Raw genomic sequence first — 5,921 nt, 5'->3', positions numbered from 1 at the left:
GGAGGACGGGAGGGAGGAGGAGGGAGGAGGAGAGGCGCGGAGGAGGAGGGGGCGGATCGCGCACCGGAGGGGACGTGGAAGCTGCGGCTGGCCCTGCGCCGGGGTAAAGTTACCTCGTCCCACCGAGGCTCGGGACCTGCTCGAGCCCGGGGTGGGGAACCCTTGGTCACTGCGGGCACCCCCGGGATCCCAGGCAGTCTGGACCGCGGTCTTCCACCCTCGTCTCCAGCTTTGGGTCCCCGAGCCTGCCTGGAGGTGGAGGGCGCACGTCCAGGGCCTCTGGGCGCTAAGAGGGCGCCCCACACGGTTCTGGTAACTCCACCATCACCCCACGCTGCCTTAGCGCGAGTGTTGGCAGTTCAGAAAGCACAGGTCTTTCACCTTCTTCCCCAGCAGACTCTGGGGAAAGAGCCCCCTTCCCACCCCCACCCCCCCGCTGCGCCGAGAAGCCCAGGCCTTGCCCTCAACCTTTCTGGGCAAAGACGACATAACTCTGCCTCTGAAACTCGGGATCCAGCCTGGAAACAGGGTCTGAAGCCCTTCCTACCCACCCCAGCAGAGCCTGCAAGCTTCCCTCCAGCACTCTGTGGACAGTGGGTGAGGGGCCACAGGGGAGGGTCCCAGGAGCTCGGAGAACAGATCTTGGCAGGTTTGCCAAGGTTGGCTGGCTGCCAGGGAGGGTCTCCACCTTCACCACGGGTGTCAGGTGATACCCACATGCACAGGTGGGGAGGGGGAGCCCTTTGTGTGACAGCCTGGTTGCAGGGAGAGGGAGAGGGCTGGCTCTCCAGAACCTCCGTCCCTTGGACCCTGTGCCTACCCCCTCCACCCCGGCTCTGCAGCACTGCCACCTGCCACAGCCAGCAGACCAGACCTCAGGTCCAGGGGTTGGGGTGAAGGGGCTAGAGAGATCCCTGTTCTTCCCTCCAAGGCCACAGCTACTCGCGGCAGAATGTCCCTCAGGACCTCCCTAGGCTGCTCCTACCCCTACCCAAGCTCCCTCTGCAGCTCTCCACCCCGTCTGCCCGTCCCTGCTCTGGTGCCCCAGCCCTTATGTCCTCTGGGGACGAAGTAACTTTATACCCACACACCTTCTCTGGGACGCCAGTGTTCTTCCTGTTTACCAGAGGGTTGTGTCTGCAGGAGAAAGACCGGCTGTCAGAGGTTTCAGACGCTCAGGGGCAGCTCAGCAGTGACCTTCCCTCAACATGGCCATCGCTCCCCTTTTGTGCCTTCCCAGGTGCTGGCCCGAGTGATGTGGATGCTGGCCCACTGGACTCCCACAGCACTCTGAGGATGGGCTCTTTCCTTATCCGTGCTTTGCCCAAGAAGAAACAAGCACAGAGAGGTTAAGCAACTTGTACAAGGTCACACATCCAGTTGTGGGTTTCCAAAGCAGGCCACCCTGGTCTCCTAGCCTCAGGTGAGCACGTCCTCGGTGTTCTGGCCATACTCCTGTAGTCTGTCCTTGAGCCAGGAGATGCTGGACCGCACACATGCACCGGGCTCATCACCCTCAGACCCCTGCCTACCTGGCTCCTCAGGGCTGATCAAGCCCCTCCAAGAGCCGACTCCATTCTAGGGACCAGGAAGTTCACGTGGTCTGCAAATGTGGACCAACAGCAGCAGGCACCTCCTCACCTCCTCCTCAGGGAAGGTGGGAGGGTGGCGAGGCTGGTGACGCCCTCCTGGAGAGAGCCACGGCTGGTGTGCCCAGGTCTCCTGCAGGAAGCGGCCCTGCTCCCCACTGCCGGGGTCACATCCACAGTGCCTTTTTGGGCACAGTGCAGAGGAACACCACACCCTCCTGTTGACCAGAGAGGCCAGTGTGCTCTGGTCCTTTCTGGAGTCCCTTCCAGCCACCCCACGAGAGGGCTGCCAGCTGCTCTGGCAGCGGGAAGGTGGGCGTGGGCAGAGTCCCTTGCTGTCAATAAGGTGAGGTCTGCCCGCTAAGGCCAAGGGCTGCTGTGTCCCTCATCTGAGATCGACCGAGGCCTCTCCAGGTGAGGGGGCCCTCAGCCTCAGGACTTGTTGACCTTGGGGCTCCTTCATGTCCTGCTGGAGTCAGGGAAGGTGTGGGGAGTGCTAGGAGCCCTGGGTGGCTCCCTGCAGGAGGAGCACACAAGGACACAGCCTGGAGGAGGACGCGGCTGCCACTCCCAGCGGGGCACTGGGACCCACCTGGGGAGTCTGACACCCACTTTTAGAGACCCCTGCTCTGGGATACAGCCCCAATCTGTGGTCTCTCACAGCCCACTCCAGCAACTCTGAAGCAGGGGCCTTAGGCCATGTGCTGCAAAGACTGACTTGGAGTGGGCTGGTCGAGCTCCAGGCTCTGTGTGAGCCCATCTGCAGGCCCTGCAGGCCCAGACAGTGGCCCTCATGCTAAGTCATAGGTGCCTGCACCCAGAGCCCAGTTGAGGCCAGCAGGCCTGTCTCTCCAAGGCCAGGCTAGGGTCAGCTCCGCCCTCAGGCTGCGTGCCCCGGCTCACACACATCTGTCCGGCCTGGTTGGCTCTCCCTGTGGATTTGCTAATGCAGAAGGATTAATTGAGTCTAACTCATTAATTTGCAGGCCCTTCCCTCCCCACCTGCTGGCCTGAAAGCCTTGTGGCAGGAACCTAGAAATCATAGCAGATGAACACAGTTCTTACTTCAGGCCCCAGAAAGGAAAAGTCCAGATTCACAAGGTCCTGAGACTGCTCTGGGGAAAGGCTGCGTCCAGAGCTATGCACCCCTTGGCCGAGGGGTGTGGGGCAGGCCCTTACATGCCTCCCCCCAGCCCACCCCTGTGCTGTTGCCCCTCCAGGCTGCCACTGACAGTGGACAGTAGTTTCTGCAGGCTGGTCTCCGAGGGCCCCTCCTTCTCTCTGCCCTCTACCCTCCACCCTGTGCAAGGACATTTCCATGGTAACCATCTGCTGGTGTGAACAGGGACTCACGTAAAGGTGGCTGCACTGGGGAGCATCAGCCAGTGCGATTCTGGCCAGGCTGCACCAAGGACCAGGCCTCAGCGGTGAGGGGCGCTGACCCACGAGTGCAGGGGCTTGCTGGGACTGCTCTCCTTGGCTCAAGGGCCTCCGCCCTCCAGCCTTTCACCAGGCCCCACTCACAGAAGGGGACAGTCCATTTCCTCTCCTGTGGAAACCTCTGCCCTTTAGGGGACACTGCCCCTGGGAACTTCCTAGTCTCCCTGGACAGCCCCAGCAGCCCTGGGCAGTAGGCAGAGCCTGCCCAGTGCTCCCCCAGTGAGTCTCCCCAGGTATGTTCTCTTGCCCGCTCTGCCCTAGGAGCAGGTTTTGATCTCCTTCCTGGCCCTCTTCACACCCAAGCTCTGGACTCCATCGCCTCAGGCCCCACAAGGACACAGGAGGGCTCTTAGTGAGGCAGGGTACGTGTGTCCGGTGCCAGGCTGGGTAAGAATGAGTGAGGGAGGGGTGGGCACGAGGGATCCCTGCTTTGAGGGCTGGGTCCAGAGTGGGCTCTGTCCTGTGCACACCCTAACCGCACTCGGGCTAAGAGGGTCCACGCTTGGGCTGGTCTTCAGATGATGGGCAGGCGAGAAGAGGAGAGTCACAGAGCCCAGGAGAGAGGAGCCGAAACCAAGACTGGCCAAGCAGGATGGGGACACGTACCTGGCCCCTTGTCAGTGTCCCCGTGATGAGTTCTGTGGTGTAGCGGCTCTGGCTTGGCAGGGCCTCCCACCTTCCCCTGGACGGGATGTCCCGCTGCCTGGCTGTCCCCACCCTAGTGCTGCTCTCAGCCCAGGCCGGCTCCTGGGCATTCTCTGGGATCTCTCTCTGGGCGCCCAGGCCTGGTCTTGGGCTCAGACCCTTGGGCTAGCCCCCTTGTGGGGGGCATGAGTGTGCAGACAAGCCCAGAGGCTTCACAAGTGGACAGAGCTATGCCCAGCCTGGCCCCCCATGACTGGTTCACTCAGACAGGCACCCCTGGGTCAAAGAGGCCCTCTTTCTCCAGGGCTGGCTCCTGGCTCTCAGCCCCAGCCGACCGCCCTGTGCAGGAAGTGCCTCCCTTCAGCCCATGGGAGAGGGGACCACGGAGCCACTGCTTTCACGCATTTTTCCAGAAAAATTTCAGAAACTGTTAAATGCAAAAGAAGTATGAGAATTGGGGCCAACACCTCCAAAGCAGCAATGCTTTCTCCTAAGGCCGTCCTGCTGCCTCACTGTAGCTCCTCCCACCCCAGGCCTGTGCAGGGCAGCCTCGGGGGCCCGCAGAGGCTGCAAAGATGCTGGACTGATGGCAGGGACTGCAAGGTCAGCACCACATCCTGCAGCCCCAATGTGGAGCAGTGGGCAGCTCCAGAGGGAGCACAGCCCAGGTCCTCCGACCCCAGGCTCCCCCCAAGTTCTGGTTGGGGCCCTGAAGAGAGCCGTGGTGAAGCAAGCTCCTCCCAGCCCGTGTCCCTGGCATCCTGCAGCCTTGGCCTGGGGGCAGAGGGGAAGGACACCAGGGCCAGCAGCTACCCCTGGTGTCCTTCCTGCTGCAGCTGGAGTCTCTGCAGCCTCACACCCCCCCACACACACACCCACCCCCCGCCCAGGGCTCCCAGGGCTCCTCACCTCACGGGGCTTCCTGTGCATGGACCTGTCTCTGCTGGGCTCCACTGGGCCAGCTGCCTGTCCTCCCCCACCCCCTGCCGCCTCTCCTAAGTGGTTGATTATCTATAAACACTCCAAGGAGCTCTCAAAGTGATGAATGGGAGTCTGGGTGGGCCCCAGTCTTGCTGTTGGCTCAGGGAGTGCTCCGTGGCCACCAGAGCTGCTGTGCAAACCCGGGGCTCTGCCCTGCCACCTGGTGACCTCAGGCACATCCCTCACCTCCCTGAGGCGACACTGATCACCAGCCCTCACAAGGATGGGGAAGGAAGGAGCTATGGTCAGGTGCCGGCATGCTGGGACCTGGGCTGTTGCTGGCACCCCGGGGCAGCCCTGTGCTCTCAGCGGAGGTCCTATGCGGGCTGTGTAAGCAGGGGTCTCTATAAGGGTCACACTCCGGAGCCCTAGGAGTCCAGGTGCATGGCGCCAGGCATGGTGCAGCCAGCCTGTGCCTCCCCACCTGGGCTGCTGAGCACCCACCATGACCCTCAGGGGCACGGACCCCCTCAGGGCTCAGCCCCAGGAAGCTTACCCCAGGACCCCAGCACAGGCCTCCCGACACCTGCCCGCTCCCCAGTCTGGGGGTTGCCGCCCGGCACTGAGGCTGAGGCTAGGAGAGGGTGTCTCGCTCCTTGTGAGGAACTGTGTCCTGACAGGCCACCAGCACAGGAAAGCCCTTTGTCTTGACTGCCACTGCCTGTGAGTGATGTCCAGCCCAAGACTTCAGCAGCCACCTCCTGCAGCAGAGCAGGTGGGGGGGGGCTGAGGGCACTTCCCTGCAGGGGGCGGGGCCTGTTCCAGTCTCTGCATGTGACAGTCCCTGGGCCGGCCAGGGATTGAGTGACCCTCCAGAGACAGCGCTGTCTTCCTGCTAAATTCTCTTCCTCCTCCTTCCCCTCTGAGTCACCTTGTGAGCCACCCTTGTGACCACCTTGTCCTCTTGTGCCCCGGGCCTGCCACCGGGTGGAGAAGAGACTCTAACTCAGGTGGAGCTGATGCCTGGACACCCTGGTCCTTGCTGGGCAGTGGAGGCACCCTGTCTGGGCTTAGTCCACAGCTCCCACATGCCCAGAGAGGGCCAGCCGGGCCTGGGCTGGGGCTGGGGGCAGACCTGGCTTCCACTTGGGTTCATCAGGTCACATGTCAGCTCACAGTTGTGTCCCCAAGCCACCCTCCTCTGAGCACTGGCAAGAGCTGGGTGTGCCAGTCCACAGGGACCTGAATCACTGGTTTGTGGGGACCCCTCACCCCACAGAACCCATGTCCTCCCCACACAGTACACATGCAGAGGTCACCTGACAG

This window comes from Marmota marmota, unplaced genomic scaffold (assembly GCF_001458135.2).
Source record: "Marmota marmota marmota unplaced genomic scaffold, marMar, whole genome shotgun sequence".
In the NCBI taxonomy this organism is placed as follows: Eukaryota; Metazoa; Chordata; class Mammalia; order Rodentia; family Sciuridae; genus Marmota; species Marmota marmota.
The sequence above is the reverse complement of the archived record's forward strand: the minus strand, read 5'-3'. Positions refer to the sequence as shown.